Genomic DNA, 17,010 nt, shown 5'->3' with positions numbered 1-17,010 from the left:
CATCTGAGGTAAAAAGAGGCTTCTCAGAAGCAGCCACTTCGGAGCTGAGCCTTACCAGGCTTCTTATTTTATTTTTTATTTTTTTGTCCACACAGTAGCCAGAGCAAGCTTTTTAGAGTGCAAATCTGATCCGATCACTCCCTGTCTTAAAACTCGGATGGCTTCTTTACCTGCAGGCACAAGCCTAGGCTTCCCCACGTGGAAGAGGAAGCCCTTTGTGATCTGGTCCCTGCTATCTTTACTTGCTGCAACTCACCAATATAGATTTTAATGTTTTATTAGGAAAACTGGAAACCACAAAACCAGAGAGACTATATAATCAACTCCCATATATTCATTCAATCCACTTTAACAGTGATCAACATTTTCAAATTTTGTTTTACCCATCTCCCCCTCCCTCCCCCCCTTCCATATACATTTTCCTCCTCTGGAGTATTTTAAAATAAATGTAGAAACAGTTCACCTTTAAATATGTTTCTTTATATTTCTAAAAGATGAGGATATGAAATATATATGTATGTAACCACTGTGGTGTTATTGTACTTAACTAAATTATCAATAATTTCTTTTTTTTTTTTTTTTTTTTTTTTGAGACGGAGTTTCGCTCTCGTTGCCCAGGCTGGAGTGCAATGGCGCGATCTCGGCTCACCGCAACCTCCGCCTCCTGGGTTCAGGCAATTCTCCTGCCTCAGCCTCCTGAGTAGCTGGGATTACAGGCATGCGCCACTATGCCCAGCTGATTTTTTGTATTTTTTTTTTTAGTAGAGACGGGGTTTCACCATGTTGACCAGGATGGTCTCGATCTCTTGACCTCGTGATCCACCCGCCTCGGCCTCCCAAAGTGCTGGGATTACAGGCGTGAGCCACAGCGCCCGGCCTTATCAATAATTTCTTAACATAACCTGGTCCATGTCCAATGTTCCCTCATTGTCTTAATAACATCTTTTTACACTTGGTTTGCTTGGATACTGTCAAATATCCTGTGTTTAAGCAACACCAAGCTGCTTATTGCTTCCCTAAATTTCCTGTGCTTTCTTACCTTCTTGTATTCCAGTCCCTTTGCTGGGAATGCCTCCTCCCACTCCTGGCCCAAGATTTGGCTTGAGTGTCACCGCCTGCATGAAGCCTTCATGGTTGCCCCAGTCTAGATTGCCTGTCTCATCCTCTGTGCTAGTAATACCCAGAATAAGCCATTGCTTTGTCTTATTGCATGGTTCTACCATTCCCTAAGTATGTATTATGAGAGAGAAACGGGAGAGAGAGAGAGAAAATGATAAATGATAGATGGTATCTGGGGATTGTCAGGGCAAGGTAGCTACTTTAGATGGGGTAGGGTGATTACAGTATTATTATTATTACTTATTTATTTATTTATTTTGAGATAGAGTCTCTCTCCCATTGTGCAGGCTGGAGTGCAGTGGTGCGATCTCGGCTCACTGCAACCTCCAGCTCCCAGGTTCAAGCGATTCTCCTTCCTCAGCCTCCCAAGTAGCTGGGATTACAGGTGTGTGCCACCATGCCCGGCTAAGTTTTCTATTTTTAACGGAGACGGTTCTGCCATGTTGGCCAGGCTGGTCTTGAACTCCTGACCTCAAGTGATCTACTCGCCTTGGCCTTCCAAAGTGCCAGGATTACAGGCATGAGCCACTGTGCCTGGCTTTTTAAAAAATGCTTGAGACAGAGTCTCACTCTGTCACCCAGGCTGGAGTGCAGTGGCATGATCCTGTTTCACTGTTATCTCCATCTCCTGGGTTCAAGTGATTCTCCTGCCTCAGCCTCCCAAGTAGCTGGGATTACAGGCATGTGCCACCATGCCTGGGTAATTTTTTTTTATTGTTGTTATTTTTAATAGAGATGGGGTTCTGCCATGTTGGCCAGGCTGGTCTCAAAGTCCTGACCTTAGGTGGTCTGCCAACATCAGCCCAAAGTGCTGTGATTACAGGTGTGAACCACCATGCTTGGCCATATTATTACTATTTTTTGAGACAGGGTCTCACTCCGTTGCCCAGGCTGGAGTCCAATGCTGCAATCACGGCTGACTGCAGCCCTGACCTCCAGGGCTCAAGCCATCCTCCTGCCTCAGCCTCCTGAGTAGTTGGCACTATAGGCACATGCCACCATGCCCAGCTAATTTTTATATTTTAGTAGAGATGGGGTTTTGCCATGTTGGCTAGGCTGGTATGGGACTCATGGGCTCAAGCAGTCCTCCTACCTCAGCCTCTCAGAGTGCTGGGATTACTGGTGTGAGGCTGTGGGCCTGGCCTTAGGGTATTTAATTGAGTCTGAATGAGGAGAAGAAGCCAGTCTAGGGAAGATTGGGGCATTCCAAGCAGGACTAGTGTTGGAAACAGATGAACAGTGCCGAAAAGAAAAATTAGCACTGAGGCCAGGCATGGTGGTTCACACCTGTAATCCCAGCACTTTGGGAGGCTGAGGTGGGAGGATCACGAGGTCAGGAGTTCGAGACCAGCCTGGCCAACATGGTGAAACCCTGTCTCTACTAAAAATATAAAAATTAGCCGAAGGTGGTGATGGGAGCCTGTAATCCCAGCTACTTGGGAGGCTAAGGCAGGAGAATCACTTGTACCTGGGAGGTGGAGGTTGCAGTGAGCTGAGACTGCCCCCCCCAAAAAAAAAATCAAATAAAGAAAAGTTAGCACTGAGACAAAGAATCTCTCAGCAAAGCAATTTTTTTTTACTTTTTTTTACTTCCTGCACTGCAGGAAGTGTACCCTTGCTAGCCATCTTGTCACAAGAGTACAATGAACAAAGGAAAAGCAGACATATTTATCCCTTATGCATTTGGACTTGTCCTTACTGCTGTGTCTGACCTCTGTTGGTTGGAGCCAGACCTCATAATCTAAACTAAAACCCAATTGGCTAATAACTTAAAACTTTTTTAAACCGGTAAGGCGCATAGGCTACGAGCTGGGACATGCCTGTGAGCACGTCCAGCACAGATATTTGGTTAAAGTACAAGGACATAGAATGTACTACGTGTCTATAAGCATGTTTAATAGCTGCATAGGATAGGGCTTAACAAAGAGTTATTAGCACACTTATGATTTATTTTTTAACAAGAAACGAAACTTTGAAGCGAAACCTTTGCTTCTCACAACTAGCATGTGCATAGACCATGAGGTGAGAGGACCCTGTCTTAGACAGCTCTATTTATGTCTGTCTTTACCTCTACCTCTGTAGATCTCATCCTTTTTGTAATCACAAAACTCCTTTGAGTGTTGACAGTCTGATAATAGCTATGGCTCTGTGCTGCCGAAAAATGTACATATGTGCAGTCACACAAATTTGCATACCATTTCCCTAATTCCTGAAGCCAGGGAACTTTGGAAAGTTTCCCTACCCAGAGTGTGTTCACATTTAGGGCAAGAATAGTGTAACATGTAACATATGTAATAGTGTAACATGTAACATGTGCTCCACTATGTGTTTTTCTGCATTATCTCTTTTATCCCTCACACACCCCCGCCCCCCCCACCCCCCCACTTCCCACCAACCATGAGGTAGGTACAGGTAAGTGTTGCCATTTGACGGACAAGCAGACAAGGAGACTAAGGCTCAGAGAGAGGGAGTTACTTGGCCAAGGTCACACAGCTAGTAAGTGAGATAGGGAGAGGCTTAAACCCAGGCAGTCTGAGGCTGAAGTGCGTATGTTGCATGCCGTGGCACTACTGGTCAACTTTGGGCCCAGCACTGGGCAGGAGGTATGGGGACTTGCCTCTAGCAAATGCAGGGAAGGAAGCGCTGCAGGAACTTCCTGTATAGGGACGGGCTTAGAGATGTCAAAACACCGTTGTCCACATGACTGTTTTCTTTCCTTCTGCTTTTCTCTTCCTCCTTCTTTTCCTTCTTTTCTTCCTTTTCTTCCTTTTTTTGTTGAATGACAGTATTCAATTTTCTTATAAAGAAGTCTTTCTGCCTTAGGAAGAGTTTTTTAAATATAGTATTGGAAATATACTACTGCTGTCTCTGTGACAGCTCACAGTGAATGCAGCAGAGGCAGATCCACCCTCCCCAAAGGTAAACTGGCTTGGGAATTTTCCATTGACTTTTAAAAAAATTTATGTATTTACTTTTTGGGGACCAGGTAATACATTCACATGGTTAAAAATCAAAAGGTACAAAAAGGAACTGAGTGCAATTCGCCCTTACTACTTCGCCACTTGCCACCTGGTTCCCTTGCCTGGAGGCAACTGAGGTGTCCCAGTTTCTTGTGTATTTTCCAAAAGGTGTTTTATGCAAATATATGCATATCCAATATAGATATTCTTTTTAAGTGGTTATTTTGTTACTCTCCCTTGAGTTGGAGATATAGTCTAAGCTTCTCTCTTGGTCTCTTTGGCCCTTGTAAGTGCCTTGGAGACAGAGGAAGCTGGTGGGTTTCCTGCAAGCAATGGGTTTTCTTCAGAGGTAAGGCTTTCCTGGCCCATTTCCATGGCAGGCCCTCCTGTCCAGAATACACTCTTTTCAAAGTGTTTCTATCTTTGGTAATTCATCAACCACTCACGATAGCCCATGAGGTTCAAGGATAATTCACCCTATTTTATGGGTAGGGAAACAGACCCAGAAAGCTCAAGTAACTTGATGAAAAGCACACAACAGATGAATGCTGCTGTGTGGTGAGGGCCCAGGAGCAGCATGTGACTTGGTCCAGCTTGGGCTTTGGAAGCAATAAGAAAGTTGTTTACTTCAAAGTCACAGTTTAAAAATAGTGGCACGGCCGGGCGCGGTGGCTCAAGCCTGTAATCCCAGCACTTTGGGAGGCCGAGGCGGGTGGATCACAAGGTCAAGAGATCGAGACCATCCTGGTCAACATGGTGGAACCCCGTCTCTACTAAAACTACAAAAAATTAGCTGGGCATGGTGGCGCGTGTCTGTAATCCCAGCTACTCAGGAGGCTGAGGCAGGAGAATTGCCTGAACCCAGGAGGCGGAAGTTGCGGTGAGCCGAGATCGCGCCATTGCACTCCAGCCCGGGGAAAAAAAGCGAAAACCCCCCTCCAAAAAAAAAAAAAAAAAAAAAAATAGTGGCACTAGTGGCACTAGTGTGGGACAGTGGAAAAAGTAAGGGAATTTGCAGTGCCAGCTGGGTTTTGCTTCCTGGCTCTGCCACTGAAAAAAGGGCAAGTTACTTCATCACTCTTAGCCTCAATTTTCTAATCTATAGAGTGGGAATGATAATACTCACCAGCAGGGTGGATAGTGATGTTCAAGTGAAAATGATCTGTAAAATGGGGCATGTGCCAATGTCCAATGCTTGCTTTGCCATTGTTATTATAGTTATTGTGGCTAGCCCCTTGCAAACACAAGGGGTGGGCGGTGGCAGGGTCTGCAGCAATTTCCCAAAGGGAAGACATGTAGGCTCACGGTGAGCACTCCCTGCCCTCGAGCCAACTAATTTAAAAAGGCCCCCTCCCCCACATTGCCCATGTCCGCCACTGCCTCAGCTGATCAGTCTTGCGGGCAATAGAACAGCCCCAGGGCCTGAGCACAAAGTCTTCCTCAGTGGGTGTCTTGAACTGACTTTGATCTGTAACCATCCTCCAACTTCCTGCGGATCAATTTTTTTTTTTTTAAGTTTATGTATTTATTTTTTTTTCTATTATTAAAGTAAAATGTGGTCACTAGAGAAAATTTGGAAAATATTTAAAAGTAGAAAGAAGAAAAATAAAACCATCCTTATACCTTCCTCCTCCACAAAAGCCCACTTCAGTTAATGTTTTGGTATATTTCCCTTCCGTCTTTTTTCCCTCTACGTGCTTGCAATAATTCTGGGAGGAACAACTTTTAATCTGTGTTTCTGGTTTTGTGGATGCCATGCTTACCTTTGGGGGTATTTCAATGTTAATTTTGAAATATTGAAAATAATTTCTACTTTCATCTCTGGGATTTCTTTCCCCTAGCATTTCCAATAAGAATCCAATGGGAAGAAATCTTGAACGCGGTTGAGGCGGTGCCCTCTCTTGGGAGCAGGACAAGCCTCTGGAAGGCCTGGAGTGGGTCGTCAGTTCAGCAGCCTGCTCTGGTACTTGTATGGCCAGAGCTGAGGCAAGAGCTGGGGCTCAGACAGGTAGTGCCACCCTGATGAGGAGAGGCAGTGTGGGCTGCCCAGTGGTGAGAGCTCCCCTGGCCTCCTTTGCCACTTTCCCCCACGGGGTAGCATATCTTCACAGATGTGGCCATTGAAAGGAAAATGGGACACCAGTTTGCTATCACTGTTTACCTGTTGGCTGCTTCTCAGGGTTGAGGTCTTTATAGGGATTTGAGTGACAACTTTGGGGATGGGTCCCCCTGAGAGGACTGGGATAGGGGACTGGAAACCAGGTTAAACGAGCCTTTGAGATGGCAAGCCTTGCTCTGTGAGTGGTCTTGCAGGCTGATGGTTCCAGAGCTCCTGTTTGCCTGCTTCCCTGGCCTTCCCTAATCCTGAACTGCCCCATTTGGCTCCTCTTCCACCCTCTTTTATTCTTTAAAAAAATCTCCCCTTCTTTTTAGTATAAGTAAAATTGTTGTCATTTCTGGCTTACACTTCCCTTAAGCCAAGAGGGTGAGAGGGTATAATTAGAATTAGACTAGGAATACCATTTGAAGGGACTGGTATTCCTAGCCCACTAGGCGCCTTGATGCTGTTTAATAAAAGCTTGGCTATTCCCATCCCAGGACATGTTCAAGGCTTTTTCCACTCCCTTCTGCGGAATGCCCTTCCCCCGCTTGGAGGCCTGGGGAAATACAGCTCACCCTATGAGGTGCGACTCAAATATCATCCTCTTAGAGACTCTCTGGGATGCCTCTCTGGCAGGGCGAGCTGCTCCCTGTTTAGTGCTCCCACAGCTCTGGGTTCATGTTGGTAACAGAGCTGGAAACATGTTGGGGTCTGCTTCTTTTCCTCCTCCCTTGTCTTGTCTGAGAATTCCTAGACAGCCAGAATGGACGGGGCTGTGTTCTTGTCTCCCATCCCAGTCCCAGTAGTTGAAGGAGATTTGTAAATATTTGGTAACTAAAATTACAGTATCATGACATTCAGTTGTCCCTTCCTCTTCTCTCTCATTATCCCCATCCCCATTTTTCCATGTTGCTATTTCCCCAGAGGTTGCAGTAATATCACACATTACAACTCCCTCCCCTTTTCATTATGTGCCAATTGTCTACACTTGACTGTGAAGTATCCTTTCTATCTATGGAAGTGCTCCTCTCGGATTTGACATGCCAAAACGCCCTTTCCATCCCTAAATCATTCATTGGACAGGGACAGCTCCTCACCAGGGTGCCAATAAGCCCCTCTCCATGACTGCAGTGCCAGTATTCCTACTCCACCATGGACAGCCCCAGCACAGGCCAGAGCTTGGCCTTTTGTCCCAAGAACTTGGGCTAGGAGCACACTAGTTCCCCAGTGGGGTTAGCCTCCCAGGCTGGGCCAGAGTAGAGATTGGAAGGAACAGGGTTATTCTTGACACTTCAGCGAGAAGAAAAGTTCAGAACTATGTGCACTGTCAGTGGCACTTTACAATGAAGACAATGGGACAAAGAGGTAGGTTTTCAAAGATTTTATTAAAAAAACAAAGATACATAACACTAAAATGACACCAGTGGACTTCTCCTCACCTCCCAGTCTGCTGATCAGTACCCCCCTCCCAGGGCTCTACCTGGATGGTCCTGAGGCCCAAACCCTGCCTTTCAGCAGCCTCATGCTTCACAAACTGGTGACAAAAGCTCCCTGCTCGCATCCAGCTTCTAGTCTGTTTCCTTTAAGACAATAAAAATACTCCCCTCCCCAATTCGCTTAAAAATAATCTTCAAAGATTAAAAACTGCATTGTGTGTGTGTGTGTGTGTGTGTGTGTGTGTGTGTGTGTGTGTGTGTGTGTTTAAATAAGAACTCTAAATGTGGGATATCTCTCTCTTCCCCTAGGCCCAGTTGAGGACTCTGGGGTGCCTGTCTCCTCACCCCAGGAAGCCAGTTGCCACTTGGTGCCCCTTGGAAATTTTCAGGAAGTAATTTCTTTAAAATTTCCCCTGCAGTCACAAATTCCACAAGCTGCTCGCATAAACAGGCTGTCTTCATTATAGGCACCACTCCTCAGCTCTGGAAACCTGATCTCTTTCTGTCAACTAGACCACATGCTTCAGATTCCCTGCAAACAGAGAAAACAAAACTCAAAATCAGGTAATGTATGTGAATTACACCCCAATAGAGCTATTTTTTTAAAAAGCACTTATATTTTGGGGCTTGTTTTCTGCTGCTCCTGAGAACTCTGTGACCCCACCATAAGGAACAAGACCAGACTAGCTTGCTGGATGATGAGAAACAAATGGCCCAGAGACCCCTGTCACCCAAGCAACCACCAGCCAACTACTGGACATGTGATTGAGGCTTTTGACAGCCAGCTGACTGCAGATGCTGGGTGAATCCAGCCAAGACCAGAAGAGCCACCCAGCTGAACTCAGCTCAATTGCCAATCCACAGAGTCATGAGCTAAACAAATGGTTGTTTTAAGTCACACACACAAACACACATACACTCTCTCTCTCTCTCTCACTCTCAGGTAACACTTTTCAGAGTTCATACTTTACTAACTGCATCAAATCACAGGCCTCCCCACTCCCAACTTTTCTTCCTTCCCTTAGCAAGGCAAAACCCTCCTTGCATTTTCTCTTGTGAGTACCTGTGAAACATGGATTGGGGGCTTTTCTCTGATCTCAGGCCTAAGAATCTTTGAGGGAAAAGTGATCATTTGAAATCCTATAAGACTGGGCTCTAGGAATGAAAAGTTGCTCACTTGGTCCCTCGGTAGTCTTTTCCTTGCCCCACTTCCCCAAGTAGAAAAATTGAGCTCCAAACCCTACTGGCCATTTCTCTGAAACAGAAACAATGCTCCCTGAGGGCAGGGCCTGGCTGTCTTACTTTTGGTTGATCTCCACAGTCTGGCACAGTGCCTCACTCATAGTAGGTGCTCAGTAAATGGCTGAGCGAATGGATGAATGAAAGTAAGGAAGGAAGGAAATAAGAAACAATTCAGAAACAAATTACTTGCCTATCTACTTTAATTTTAATTTTAAATTAATCTACAGTAAAATTAACATTTGTGCATGTGCAGATCTGATTTTAAACATATGTATAGATTCATGACAGAGAGGGGTTCCATAACCCCCAAAATCCTCTTGTGCTATCCTTTTGCAATCACATCTTCCTTTCTCCCCACCACCTGGCAACCACTGATCTATTCTCCATCATTGTAGTGTTGTCTTTTTGAGAATGCCATATAAATGGAATCAGTCTGTAACCTTTTAAGATAGGCTTTTTTAAAACTCAGCATAATGCCTTTGAGGTTCATGCAAATTTGTGCATGTATCAATAGAAGTTCATTCCTTTTTCGTACTTACCTTTTACTTTTAAAATAATTATAAATTAACAGGAAGTTGCCAAAAAAAAAAAAAAAAAAAAAAAAGGAGTACAGAGAGGTCCCACACACCCTTTTCCAGGTTTCCCCACATGTTAACATCTTACATAACTATGGTTCAATATCAAAACCAGGAAATTGACATTGGTGCAATTCACAGATCTTATTAAGATGTCACTAATTTTACATGCACTCATTTGTGTGTGTATAAGTGTATAATTCTAGGCCATTTAATCACAAGTGTAGATTCATGCAACCTCAATCACAATCAAGATAGGAAACTATTTTATCACCATAAAGATTTCCCTCCTGCTACCTCCTTTACAGTGACTCCCATCCCTCCATCCTGACCATCCCCAAGTCCTGACAATCATTCATCTGTTACCTTTCTCTAAAATTTGGTCATTTTGAAAATGTTACATAAATGGAACCATGCAATATATAAACTTTCGAGACAGATAGGCTTTTTTCACTCAGCATACTGCTCTTAGGATCCATCCAAATTGTGGTGTGTATCAAGTTTGTTGCTTCTTATTGCTGAGCAGTATTTCACAGTACGGATGTAGCACAATCTGTTTAACTAGTTATCTGCTGAAGGACGCCTGAGTCATTTCCAGTTTTTGGCTATAGGATCAAAGCCACTATGAACATTCACATACATGTTTTTGTGTAAACATAGTTTTCATTTTTCTGGGACAAATGCCCAAGAGTGTAATTGCTGGGAGGTATGACAGTAGCATGTTTAGCTTTATAAGAAATCGCCAAACTTTTCCAGACTGGTGGTACCATTTTATATTCCCACCAGCAATGCTTGAGTCATCTAGTTTCTCAGCGTCCTTGCCACATTTGCTGTTGGTTTTTATTTTGTCCACTCTGATAGATGTATAGTGATATCACATTATGATCTAAATTTGCATTTTCCCAATGGCTAATGATGCTGAACATCTTTTCACGTGTTCATTTGCTGCCTGTGTATCCTTCTCATGTCTTTTGCCTACTTCCTAATTGTTTTTTTTTTTTTTTCTATTGAGTTTGGAAAGTTCTTTATGTATTTTATTTTTATTTTTTGAGACAGAGTCTTACTCTGTCACCCAGGCTGTAGTGCAGTGGTGCGATCTCAGCTCATGCAAACTCTGCCTTCCGGGTTCAAGCGATTCTCCTACCTCAGGCTGGGATTACAGGTGCATGCCACCATGCTTGACTGATTTTTGTATTTTTAGTAGAGACGGGGTCTTACCACATTGGCCAAACTGGTCTTGAACTCCTGACCTCAAATGATCCACCTGTCTCAGCCTCCCAAAGTGCTAAGATTACAGGCATGAACCACTGTACCCAGCTCTTTATATATTTTAGATACAAATCCATTGTTGCATATGATTTGTGATTATCTTATCTTAGTATGTAACTTATCTTTTAATTTCCTTAAGAGGGTCTTTTGTAAAACAAAAGCTGATTTTGATGAGGTCCAATTCTTTATCAACTTTTTTTCTTTTTTTGGATCATGCTTTTGGTGTTTCAAACCCCTAACCTCAAAATCTCTGGATAATCTTTGATTCTTCACCTCTTAGTTCATGCCTTCTCCACATCTTATGAGTTGCGAAGCCTAACCTCAAGATGTCTCTCCAATCTGAACCTTCTTTCTGTTCCACTGTTTCTGCTTTAGTCACATCGCTTGTTACTCAGGTCACAGCGACAGCCTCTTATCTGGGCCTCCTGCTTCTAGAGGTATTCCCCACACAGTTGCTAGCTATGATCACATTTCTTCTCTGCTCAAAAAGACTTTAGCTGGCCAAGCATGGTGGCTCACGCCTGTAATCCTAGAACTTTGGGAGGCCAAGGTGGGTGGATCACCTGAGGTCAGGAGTTCGAGATCAGCCTGGCCAACATGGTGAAACCTCATCTCTACTAAAAATACAAAAAAATTAGCAGGGTGTGGTGGTGGGCACCTGTAATTCTAGCTACTCGGGAGGCTAAGGCAGGAGAATCGCTTTAACCTGGGAGGCAGAGTTTGCAGTGAGCCAAGATTGTGCCATTGCACTCCAGCCTGGGTGACAGAGCAAAACAAACAAACAAACAAACAAAAAAACCCCCAAAAAACTTTAGCAGTTCTTGACCTACCACCTATGAATGAAGTTCAACTCCTTAGCATAAATGGGCCCCATCCATTCTTTCCTGTTTCCACGCCTTAGCTTGTATTGTTGCCTCAGCTGAGGACAACCTACAGGGGATGCTGGTGTGAAGTGAGGGTCCTTCCATCTGTAAATATAGCCAGAGCTAGAGGGATGAGTGAATGCAAGGAAACAAAATTCCATGTCGAAGCATTCCAACAACACATGTTCACAGGGAGGAAAAGTGGGTGCTGTATTCTCTGCTGCTCTGCCTCACTCTCCAGTTACATTTGGAGGCAATTAAGAAAAACAACAGAAGTAATTTTCACCAAAAGTTGATGATGACCAATGTTGAATTGGAGTAATAATAAAAATGCAAGCTTAAATAATACCCATTGTTTTCACCTCACATCTAGCTTTTCCAGCAGTGGGTGGCAGCCTGAGAAAATTCTTAAAAAAATTTTTTTTAAATTATACTTTAAGTTCTGGGATACATGTGCAGAATGTGCAGGTTTGTTACATAGGTATAAACGTGTCATGGTGGTTTGCTGCACCCATCAACCTGTCATCTACATTAGGTATTTCTCTTAATGCTATCCCTCTCCTAGCCCTGCACCCCCCAACAGGCCCTGGTGTGTGATGTTCCCCTCCCTGTGTCCATGTGTCCTCATTGTTCAGCTCCCACTTATAAGTGAGAACATGCGGTGTTTGGTTTTCTGTTCCTCTGTTAGTTTGCTAAGAATGATAGTTTCCAGGTTCATCCATGTCCCTGCGAAGGACATGAACTTACTCTTTTTTATGGCTGCATAGTATTCCATGGTGTATATGTGCTACATTTTCTTTATCCAGTCTATCATTGATGGGCATTTGAGTTGGCTCCAAGCTGATAAGCAACTTCAGCAAAGTCTCAGGATAGAAAAATCGATGTACAAAAATCACAAGCATTCCTATACACCAGTAATAGACAAACAGAAAGCCAAATCATGAGTGAACTCCCATCCACAATTGCTACAAAGAGAATAAAATACCTACGAATACAACTTACAGGGCATGTGAAGGACCTCTTCAAGGACAGCTATGAACCACTGCCCAAGGAAATAAGAGAAGATGCAAACAAATGGAAAACCAGTCTGAGAAAATTCAAAAGGCCAGCACAGGCTGGGGCCTAAGGAGACAAGAAGTTCAGACCACAGAGGGCAGACTCAATTGCCTAGAGAGGTCAAGAGTATACTGTTTGTAAAGCAGGCTGGAGGTAAGACATAAGGGGCCCTCTTGATTCTTTTATCATTTTCTTACTTTGAATCATGACATAAGTATAAGAAATACTTTGCTTTTTTTCCTTTTTTTGAGACAGAGTCTCGCTGTGTCACCCAGGCTGGAGTGCAATGGCGTGATCTTGGCTCACTGCAACCTCCACCTCCCGGGTTCAAGCAATTCTGTGCTTCAGCCTCCTGAGTAGCTGGGATTACAGGCACCCACCAACACGCCTGGCTAATTTTTTTTTGTATTTTTACTAGAGACGGGGTTTCACCATCTTGGCCAGGCTGGTCTTGAACTCCTGACTTCGTAATCCACCTACCTCAACCTCCCAAAGTGCTGGGATTACAGGTGTGAGCCACCACACCTTACTCCTTTTTTCTTAACTCTGTCACAAAAGAAAACAAAACCAAGACAGTGTAAATAGAAACTCACACTTGGCCTAGAGTAAGAGATACAGAAGGGACTGGTGGGGCCTGTGACAAAGAGGAAGGCAAAGTGGGCAGCTGCTGCTCAGCTCCAGCCACTCACTACTGTGCAGGCCTGTGGGCCCCATGAGACTGGGTCTTTCTATTTTCCAAGAGAAGCCCAAATTTCACATTTTAATGTAGTTTCCACTGTGTTAAATGTGGGCAAATGATTGACATTTTAAAAGAATATCATATGAAGCCTCAAGATGAGTGGCCAAACAAAACAATTTTGGAAGTGAGGTGTAGCTTATGGACTCCCAGTTTGTGATTTCTGGTTATCTCTGAAACAGTCTTGATTTATACCTAAGGCACCCCATTTCACTCTCAAATATCCTGGTTTGGACAATAAACTATATTGTTATTCCAGCTTTGATGTACAATAAGGAGTACTGAACTGGGACTCAGGGGTCCTGGGTTCTACTGAACCACTGGTTGACTCATTTGTTCATCCATTTATTCAATAAACATTTATGGAGTGTCTATTCTGTGCCAGGTACTTTGTTAGGTGTTCATGAACAATCTCTTTAGTCTTTATTTTTTTCTCTCTTTTTTCATTTTTTCTCTTTTCCTTGTCATTACCTCCAATAGTCTTTCTTTTTAAAATTAATATATTTTATTTTTAGAACAGTTTCAAGTTTATAGAAAAACTGAAGAGAAAGTACAGAGAGCTCTCATATTCCGTCCCCTTCCCCTACAGGCAGTTTCCCCAATTATTAACATCTTGCATTAACGGGGTACCTTTATTATAGTTAGTGAATGGATACTGATACATTATTATTAACTTAAGTTCACTGTTTACATTGTTTCACTTTTGGTCTTGTACAGTTCTATGAGTTTTGAAAAGTATATAATGTTATATGTCCACCATTACAGTATCATGCAGGAATACTTTCAATGCCCTCAAAATCAACTGTATTCCACTGACTCATCCCTCCCTTCCTTTCCCTGAAGCCTGGCAACCACTCATCCTTTTACTGTCATATAGTTAGAATCATACAGTATGTAGCCTTTTTGGACTGGCTTTTTTCAAGATGCCTTTAAGTTTCCTCCATGTCTTTTTGTGGTTTGATAACTCACTTTTTTCTTGGTGCTGAATAACAGTCCATTGTCTGGATGTACCATGGTTTATCTATTCATCTATTGAAAGACATTTTGGTTGCTTCCAAGTTTTGGAAATTCTGAATAAAGCTGCTATAAATATTTGTGTGCAGGGCTGGGCACAGTGGCTCATGTCTGTAATCCCAGTGATTTGGGAGGCTGAGGTGGGAGGATCAACTGAGGCCAGGAGTTCAAGACTAGTCTGGGCAAAATAATGAGACCCTGTCTCTACAAAATAAAAAAATCAGCTGGGTATGGTGGCACACCCCTATAGTCCCAGCTACTCAAGAGGCTGAGGCAAGAGGATAATTCGAACCTAGGAGGTCAAGGCTGCAGTGAGCTATGATTGTGCTACTGCACTGTGGCCTGTGTGACAGAGTGAAACACTGTCTCTAAAAAAAAAAAGTAAAACAAACAATAGAAAAGACCTCCAAACATTTGTGTGCAGGGTTTTGTGTGAACATGAGTTTTTAATTCATTTGGGTAATTACTAAGGAGTGTGATTGCTAGATTATGTGGTAAGAATAGGTTTACTTTTGTAAGAAACTACCAAAATGCCTTCCCAAGTGACTGCACCACATTGCATTCCTACCAGCAATGAATGAGAGTTCCTGTAGTTCTACATCCTTGACAGCATTTGGTGTTGTCAGTGTCTTGGATTTTAGCCATTCTAATAGATATGTAATGGTATCTCATTTTAATTTGCAATTCCTTAGTGACACATGATATTGGGTATCTTTTCACATATGTCTCTGACTTAAGATGTTTCAACTTTATGATGGTACTAAAGTAATATGCATTTAGTACACTCCTCAACTTATGATGGGGTTACATCTGGATGATCCCATAATAAGTTGAAGATACTTACTGTAAGTCGAAAACATACTTTCAACTTATATTTTCAACTTACAATAGATTTACTGGGATATAACCCCACTGCAATAGGCAGAGGAGCATCTGCACTTGCTTGCTGTCTGTATATCTTCTTTAGTGAGGTGCCTATTAATATATTTTGTCCATTTTAATTTTTTAATATTTAAATAATATTTAAATATTTTAAATTTTTTTGTAGAGATGGGGTCTTGTTATGTGGCCTAAGCTGGTTTTGAACTCCTGGCCTCAAGCAATCCTCCCTCCGAGGCCTTACAAAGTGTTGGGATTACAGGCATGAGCCACCACATCTGGCTCACTTTTGTCCATTTTTTTTTTAATTTAAATGTATTTTTTTTGAGACAAGGTCTTGCTCTGTTGCCCAGGCTGGAATGCAGTGGTGTGATCATAGCTCACTTTAGGCTTGACTTCTTGGGCTCAGGTGATTCTCCCACTTCAACCTCCTGAGCAGCTGGGAGTACAGGCACATGCTACCATGTCTGGCTAATTTTTACATTTTTTTGTGGAGACAGGGTTTCACCATGTTGCCCAGGTTGGTCTCAAACTCCTGGACTCAAGTGGTCTGCCTACCTTGGCCTCCCAAACTGCTGGGATTACAGGAGTGAGCTATTGCACCCAGCCTCTTTGCCCATTTTAAAATTGAGTGTTTTCTTATTGTTGAATTTTAAGAGTTCTTTACTCTTATTCATATCCTTTACTGGAAACGAATTTTGCACATATTTCTCCCAGTCTGTGGTTTGTCTTTTTATTCTCTTCATCTTTTTAATGTGGAGCAGAGTGGTCCAATAGAACTTTCTCACATGATGTTAACATCCTACAGCTCTGCTGCTCAATATGGTAGCCACTAGTCACATGTGGCCATTGAGCACTTGAAATACGTCTAGTGCAAGTGAGGAACATAATTTTATATTTTGTTTAATTTTAATGAACTTAGCCACATGTGGATAGTGGTGAGACTGTACTGAACAGAGCAGACATAGAACAGTCCTCTTGTGCTTTTTTTCTCCCTTCATGAAGTTGACTAGGGGTCATCCTTATTCTTCCTTTGTTTACAACCTGCCTTTTTAATCTATTAGCAAGTCCTGTGGATTCTACCTCCAAAATAGATTGCAAATCTACCTCTTTCTTTCCATCCTTCACTGCTACAACTATACCCCAAACTATTCTTGTCCCTTATATGGATGATTCTAGTAGCCTCAAGACTGGTCTTGCTTCCTTCCTTGTCTCCTACAACCTATTCTCTACATAGGAGCCTGAGTATTTTGTGAATACTTAGGTCAGACCACATCACTCCTATGCTCAAATCCCTCTATCAGCCTCCAATCACACCTAGAATAAAATCTAAGCTACTTACCTGCAGGGGCTGGTCCCTTGCCTCCTGTGTCCTACCACCACCCTCCTTGCTCACATGGGTCTTCATGATCATTTTGCCCTCTTAGGGCTTCTCCTGTCTTTGAACTTGCTCTTCCTTCTGCCTGGAATGCTCTGTCCTGGCTATCCCCATTTCTGACTCTTTTCATCACCTTTGTCACCTTGAGTCGACAGGTCTCAACTCCAAAGTCACTTCTGAGAGACCTTAGGACCACCCAAGCTAAGGAGCCACCCCCTCAGTCACTCCTTTTCCGTTTCACCATCCTGTTTTATTTTCTTCAATCCACTTAGCATGCAGAAAACATCTTGTGTGTTTTGTTTCTTTATTTGCTTGCTGTTGGTTTCCTCTCACCAGCTCTATGAGGGCAGAGACCTTGTCTGCTATCTTGGTCATTACTCTA

The 17,010-nt window shown here is 43.1% G+C and overlaps 2 long non-coding RNA genes across 2 annotated transcripts; one reads left to right on the top strand and one right to left on the bottom strand.

The window, feature by feature from the left end:
- Nucleotides 1-812: 812 nt before the first annotated feature.
- On the top strand, nucleotides 813-16,809 carry LOC116544043. The gene is made up of 3 exons (XR_004265787.1): nucleotides 813-905; nucleotides 5,298-5,302; nucleotides 16,799-16,809. It is a non-coding gene; the product is annotated as an uncharacterized LOC116544043 (long non-coding RNA).
- LOC116544042 lies at nucleotides 7,547-10,472 on the bottom strand. Its single transcript, XR_004265786.1, has 2 exons — nucleotides 8,919-10,472; nucleotides 7,547-8,148 (listed from the first exon to the last, which is right to left on the bottom strand). It is a non-coding gene; the product is annotated as an uncharacterized LOC116544042 (long non-coding RNA).
- Nucleotides 16,810-17,010: the final 201 nt, after the last annotated feature.

The sequence above is a fragment of the Sapajus apella genome, unplaced genomic scaffold (genome assembly GCF_009761245.1).
Source record: "Sapajus apella isolate SASKATOON/1434 unplaced genomic scaffold, GSC_monkey_1.0 scaffold204, whole genome shotgun sequence".
In the NCBI taxonomy this organism is placed as follows: domain Eukaryota; kingdom Metazoa; phylum Chordata; class Mammalia; order Primates; family Cebidae; genus Sapajus; species Sapajus apella.
This window is presented reverse-complemented; position numbering and strand designations above follow the sequence as displayed.